The sequence below is a fragment of the Hylobates moloch genome, unplaced genomic scaffold (genome assembly GCF_009828535.3).
Source record: "Hylobates moloch isolate HMO894 unplaced genomic scaffold, HMol_V3 SCAFFOLD_14, whole genome shotgun sequence".
Taxonomy (NCBI): Eukaryota; Metazoa; Chordata; class Mammalia; order Primates; family Hylobatidae; genus Hylobates; species Hylobates moloch.
The window spans coordinates 15,052,674-15,060,053 of record NW_026652289.1 but is presented as its reverse complement, the minus strand read 5'-3'; the positions used below and the strand labels follow the sequence as shown (position 1 = coordinate 15,060,053).

The following is a 7,380-nucleotide window of genomic DNA, read 5'->3' as shown; positions in this document are numbered from 1 at the left end:
ATTTGGGTGGGGACACAGCCAAACCATATCATCCCTGAACAATACAGCTTCTCCACTTCCGGAAAATTCATGTTCCTCGGGTGCTTAAAACACTATGATTCACTGTATTTTGCCTGAAAGGTGATTGAAACACTCATAAGACATTATCAGAAAAAAACTAGTTCAATTTGGAAAAATAATACATGGATTGTTATAGAAATTCAAAGGAATGCATGAATTGGACTGAGAAAACACAGTCACAGTAAGAGACCCTCCTCTAGCTCAGCAGCTAAGATTTCTGTTTCCATGTCATTAGCTAACATGCTCTAAATAATTTTAATTGTTCATATAGATCAGTAACTGAAGCTTTACAAAGCCCTACATGAAAGCTTGTTTTTCCATAAGTAAGTGCAGGCTTCAAATTAAAAATTCATTCAAAGTTACCAGATGAATTGCCCACTGAAGTAAATAATTGAAATTATCAGAGTATCAAATAAAAATATGTTTAAGTTCACTTTTTTAAAAAAAAATCTATAAAATGTTGCTAACAAAGTAATTTTTAATTTTAATTTTTAAATTGTCAGTGCTTTTTTCCAGATACCATTCATCCCTGAAAAAAATCATATTTTGGTCTATAATTGCAAAAATTATTTTTCATGGGTAGTTTTGTATTTCTAAATGTCACTGCATTTTAATTTTTGTAATTCTATCAATTTCATTTCTGGAGTTCTTCCCTGCCACCTCAGCTGAGCTCACATGCCCACTGGTAGGTGCTGTAGGATTTCCTCTCACAATTATAGCCTTAAGTTATTAATGTTTGAGAGAGGGAAAGAGAGGGGAGGATTCTTATAAACAGCTCTGAGCATCTACTGAGGATGAGAAGACTTTAACTAAAATCAACTTGGCTCTTGAGAACACATTTCTCTTTGACAACTGAAGCATCTAACCTTGTCATTCAAGTTAAACTCAATTGCTACCATTTTAAAATGTAGCGACTCACTATTAAACTCCGTCGATTCAAGCCTCTGTTCCTCAGCTCCTTTCTCCCTGGGAATGGTTTTCACTGGTGGGTGGGTTTGCAGCACTGTCCTGGCACCAGGTGTAAGAGGCAGCTGGAGTTGGCATCCACAACTGACTTCCTCCAAACTCAATCAAGTTTGCCTTAGGTTCACTAGCTCTGTCCCAGAATGCTGCAACCCACCTCCAGTAGGAAAAGAGGACATAGAATGAAGGGATTGGGAAAATCTAAGTGGCTTTTCTCTGCTCTACCTCATACACAGTGAGGTCTAGTGTATTAGTCCATTTTCATACTGCCATGAAGAAATACCAGAGACTGGGTAGTTTATAAAGAAAAAGAGGTTTAATGGACTCACAGTTCCACATGGCTGGGGAGGCCTCACAATCATGGCTCAAGATGAAGGAGGAGCAAAGGGACATCTTATATGGCAACAGGCAAGAGTGTGTGTGCAAAAGAACTATCCTTTATAAAACCATCAGATCTCATGAAACTTAATTCACTATCATGGGAACATCATGGGAAAAAACCAGCCCTCATGATTCAATTACCTCCCACAACCCATGAGGACTATGGGAGCTACAGTTCAAGATGAGATTTGGGTGGGAACACAGCCAAACATATCATCTATGAACACCTTAGCTATACAGTCTCCGATGCCATGTTGGACATTCTTGGGTCAAGACGAACAAAGTGTGGTCAACAAAGCTGGGGAAAGAGGTATCTTCAGTACACACTAGCAACCAAACCATGTCTACTTTCTCTCCAAATCTCCTCCTCACTCCCGCTGGATAGACTTTTATCTCCTTTCTTTCACTATGGTATAATTTACATATAGTGTATGAACAATTCGATTAGTTTTAACAAATGTATACACTTTTGTAACCTAGTCTTACCAAGATATAGAATATTCCATCACACCAGAAATTTTTCTTATGCTTCCCAACCCCCCGTCAATTACCACTCCTAGGCAAACACTTTTCTGATTTCTATCATCACAGATTAATTTTGTGTGTGCCAGAATTTCATATAAACAAAATCATGCAGGGTGTGCTATGTGGGGTCTGGCTTCATCCACACAGCATCATGTTTTTGAGATGCACGCATGTGGCACTACTAGTAATTTATTCCATTATATTGCACTGTATGAAATTTTTTTCCAATTTCTCCCTTCCATCTTTATTGATTCTCAAGATGTTGCACAGAAAACTCTTTGGGGGCTAGAAGAGCAGTAATCGCATCACGCTGTTTCCAAGACTTCCGAGTTTCAAAAGCAAATCATTAAAAAAAAAAAATAGAGCTCCTGATTTGAGTTAGATACAGGGGCAAAAAAGTAGCACATACTTGAAGGTTACATGGTCTACAAATGGTGGCAATATTTTCCTTGGGAGAGTAGTTCTGTTGGTATGTATTTTTTAAATACTCAAAAGGCTCAACCTCAAGCAGTAATAAACAGAAGCAAAAGTGATTTAACCCTTAAAATACTCAGAAAAACCTCTCTGTACATACAAGTGAAAGAATATGTAACACTTTCACTCAAAAAAAATTATAATAATAAAGGATTTGTTCATATATGTAGCTGAAATCTGCTGTTCCGACCCAAATGTCCCCAGTAAAGGAGGGAGTCACAGACGTAGGTGACTACTGTGGTTTTCTTACAGCCTTTTTGTACTGGGACACTATCACCACCACAAATTTATCCCTCTTGTTATATTTTTAAATTTTTTTAAATTTTTTTCTTCCTTTTTTGTGTTTTGTTTTGTTTTACAGCATGCCAAATCCTTTCACATATGTGATGGCCTTCAACAATCTGTCTTTAAGTTTTTCTTTGCTTGAATATTCTGGAAGTAAAAGCACATTAAAGCAAGTAGGAGATGTAGGTAACCTTTCTGTGTCTGGGCCATTTTTGACTAGAATCATCACTAATTTTCCTAGTCCTCCCACAGGTGCTCTGTCTATGCCCGTTGTAAACTGCAAGAAGAGTCTTTTCTGTTCATCCGTAAATGAATGAATGATTTCCCAGAACTCCCTCATCAGAACGGAGTCCCTGGTATAGCCACCGTCATATTCCGTAGTTTCTTCTAGTGCTTGGAAATCTAGATTCTGGCTTCCACATATAAGCAATTCAATTTCTTCTGGTCTGAGTAAGTACTTTAAGGGAGATTCATTGGACACCGTATGAAAACCTCTCCAAAGCGCCTTGAACTGTTTTTCTACTGATTGAGAATGTAGTCAGAATAAAGACTGACAAATTTCTTCCTGTTTTCATTTGTAATTGGAATTTTATCACCATTTTCCTTTAGATCATACATCATTGGGTTACCAAAAAGATCTCTCTGTGATACCTGGAAAGTGATCATCATGTCATCTTTCGCATTCCCTTCATACTCCAATAAATCTTTTAAACTCTGATATAAAACTGGGTGACAGTCTCCCAAGGGATAAAAAGTTCCTTTTTTCCCCATTACCTTCCTGTAGACAACCATGGGAAAACGTAAACCCAGTATACAGTTATTGTAAATAGCCAGACCCAGTACTATGCCAATCAGAGTAAACCAACCCTCAGTTTGAAAAGATGGATTAGCCGGGTGCGGTGGCTCACGCCTGTAATCCCAGCACTTTGGGAGGCCAAGGCAGACGGATCATGAGGTCAGGAGATCAAGACCATCCTGGTTAACATGGTGAAACCCTGTCTCTACTAAAAATACAAAAATTAGCCGGGTGTGGTGGCACACACCTGTAGTCCCAGCTACTCAGGAGGCTGAGGCAGGAGAATGGCGTGAACCCAGGAGGTGCAGCTTGCAGTGAGCAGAGATCATGCCACTGCACTCCAGTCTGGGTGACAGAGCGAGACTCCATCTCAAAAAAAAAAAAAGAGAAAGAAAAGAAGATGGATTAAACCAAAACAATTTTCTGTAAGTTCATCGTACGTGAACATACCAATATCTGGATTGAAGATTTCCTCCACAACCAGCTGAAAAAATTATTTGGAAACACCTCCCTCACCTTGTTCTCCTTCAAATTCCACAAAGAACTGCTTCAAGTCTGCAGGATTTTCCATAGTGATCATCTCTAGCTGGATAAGTGCATCATCTATGATATGGTCACATCTAACAATGAGTCTCAAATATGGATTCAACTGCTGTCCTTGAACTAAGCTATAGAGAACAGTGATTCTTCGTTCACTATACATGCGAATTTTATTGTCATAATATAATCCCAAATTCTTTGTGACAGCATACACTAAAAAGGGGTATGTCATAAAAGAGAATTTGTTGTTTCTACTTTGAAAACAGTATAATCTTAATGCATTTCTAGAACCTCCTTCAGTGGTTCATTAATAAACTCTTCAAAAGGGATAAGGGATTTTTGACAATCCAGGGTTTTAACACCAAGTTCATTTTCCAGGGGGTCCACTCAAGGACCTTTCTTGTTTCTTCTCTCTTCTTCCAAAAGCTCCTGAAGTGTCAGCTCACTGGACTCAGGGATGGGCCCTTCATCGTCTTCCTCACTGTGATTTGTGTCCACTTCCCCACCCACTACTATTTGCATAGTAAACCATTTTCAAGCACTTCGAAGCAGCAACAATGGCATCATCATCATTCACTAGATTTCGACTGTTAAATTCATTGCTTATGACTTTGTAAGTAGTAAGTTGCTGAAATGTCTCCATCATTCTCCGAATCTGGTCTGAATTGTATTTAGACCACAGTCTGATCAGTTTTCCTTGGGCTGCAAGGGGTAGCTTGCTCATTGCTTTGCAAAATAATGGCAAAGCCATTTCCAGATATTCGGGACTGTGGAGATTTCTGTTCTCCATTACTATAATGAACAAATTCAGATAATTAGGATCTTGAGAGTATATGTTGTGATACATCAAGTCACATTCCACGTTAGGTGACAAACATACAAGTGCATTGAGAAAGGCAGTTTCAATTTTTTCTTTAGACAGCAATCTGGTGCAGACCCTTCTAATGGCATCAGTATCCACAGACACATCATCAGGGCCTAATTTTTGTAAATTGTTGTCTCCCTGTGAGCTATCACCTGTGCTTGAGGAAGATGCTTCTGAGTCTTCTTCCATAGCAGCAGCAGAACATGCAGCTTTTTCCTTTTCATTTTCATCCTTGTCTTCATCCTTTGCTTGAAGAGACTTCAGTTCTTCCTTGGTGTGTTGTTTAGCTTTCCAGAAGCTCTCTACCAATGCCTCAGCACAAGAAAAAACTCTTCCAATAACACAATTATGGGGGAATAATCCTCTCTTTCTCTACATAATTCAGTAATTTCGTATGCCTTCTCTTCTGTTAAGTAAGTCACATCTTTAAAATCTATATGAAAATTTTACAGTTAGGCCGGGCACGGTGGCTCACGCTTGTAATCCCAGCACTTTGGGAGGCCAAGGCGGGCGGATCACGAGGTCAGGAGATCGAGATCACGGTGAAACCCCATCTCTACTAAAAAATACAAAAAATTAGCCGGGCGTGGTGGCGGGCGCCTGTAGTCCCAGCTACTCAGAGAGACTGAGGCAGGAGAATGGCGTGAACCCGGGAGGTGGAGCTTGCAGTGAGCCGAGATTGCGCCACTGCACTCCAGCCTGGGGGACAGAGCGAGACTCCGTCTCAAAAAAAAAAAAAAAAAAAAGAAAATTTTACAGTTTATCTAGTCACCTAATAGACATTTAGATTATTCCCAATTTTTTACTACTATGAATAAAATTGCTATGAATGTTTACATACAAATATTTTTGGACATATATTTTTATTTATCTTGGGTAAATTGATCTACTAGCACTAGGTGTCCCTAGATAAGGTGTAAACGTGCTGGGTCAAAGGGTAGATGAATGTTTCGCTTTATTAGAAACTGCCAGTTTTCCAAAGTGGTTGTACTTAGTCTTTTTGGAGGGTAACTGCTCTTAGTACACATCATCTTCTATTCTGTTGTTTAAGAGATACATTCTACATTCTTTATCCTCCAAGCAATAGCTGCCTTAAAGCCCCACATATTTTCTTCCCTAAAAAGTTCAGATTTACAAATACAAAATGTTGTCACTCTACTAAGAATTATAAAAGCTTATTTTAGAACCAAAAGCCAAGGATTTGACTCTTTGTTCACACTGTGTTCTTTTTGGTCTCCCCTTCACTGACAGTCTAAGATTTGTGGCTTAGTTTAAATGGCCAAAGAGCTACAGGGTCACAAGTGGTGACAGGAAAAATATGTTGACCACGGCTGGGGACATTTCATTTACTATTTCCAACAGAGAAACAAGAGAATGAATTGTCTTTCAGTCAAGAGCTATCACTATCAATGTATTTCTATGATGTTAAGAGAAATCCTGAATATTGCTATAAACATTATCCCTCTGTATATAAATTAGAGCTATTGAGCTATGATTTTTGTTTTTTTTTTGAGATGGAGTTTCGCTCTTGTTGCCCAGGCTGGAATGCAGTGGCATGATCTAGGCTCACTGCAACCTCCACCTTCCGATTTCAAGCGATTCTCCTGCCTCAGCCTCCCAAGTAGCTGGGATTACAGGCATCCACCACCACACTCAGCTAATTTTGTATTTTTAGTAGAGACGGGCTTTCACCACGTTGACCAGGCTGATCCCGAACTCCTGACCTTGTGATCCGCCTGCCTCAGCCTCCCAAAGTGCTGGGATTACAAGCATGAGCCACAGCGCCCAGCCCAGGCTATGATTTTTATATAGGCAACAAAAATTTCTTTTAAAAAAATTCCAAAAGTACATATACTAGTCAGTTGCAGTTCTCAAAGAATTATGATTCCCAAAATTCATGACCTGGTGTAGCTCTTGCCCCTTCAATTGAAGCTGAATAAACCAGGTTACTTAATAGACACTAGAATTCAGTGGAGGTGATGCTTTCCAACTCTGGAACTGAGCCTTTAGAAGGGCTGGCATCCCTGCTTTGTTGCCACTAGGAACTCTGCACAGCCATTGAAGTACAGCTATTCTTCCAGAAGGATGATGTGAGGATGACACAAAGAGAAGGAGCGGATGTGAAGGAGAATCAGAGTGCAAGTGACAGTGAGAACTGAGGCCCCAGACGTAATGATCCCAAGTCAGTTATCTGATGTGGTCCAGTCCAACATGTATCACATGGAGCAGAGGCAAGCTGTTCCCACTATGCACCTTGTGAATTCCTGACCCACAGAATAGCAAACAAATAAAATTGTTATTCTTTAAGCTACTAAATGCAGGGGGTGATTTTCACGTAACAACAGAAGTAGTCTTGTGGGGAGTACCTCATAATCAGTTGACTGAAAAAGAAAATATTAGGCCTGATTTATAGATGGTTCTGCATGATATGCAAGCATCACTCAAAAACAGACAACTATAGCACCACAGCCCCACCCAGGTGTGGCTGTGA

General features: G+C 39.6%; 1 pseudogene; it reads right to left on the bottom strand.

Moving 5' to 3' along the window:
* Positions 1-293: 293 nt before the first annotated feature.
* LOC116481762 (ubiquitin-protein ligase E3A-like) lies at positions 294-5,516 on the bottom strand (annotated as a pseudogene).
* Between the last annotated feature and the right edge of the window lie 1,864 nt (positions 5,517-7,380).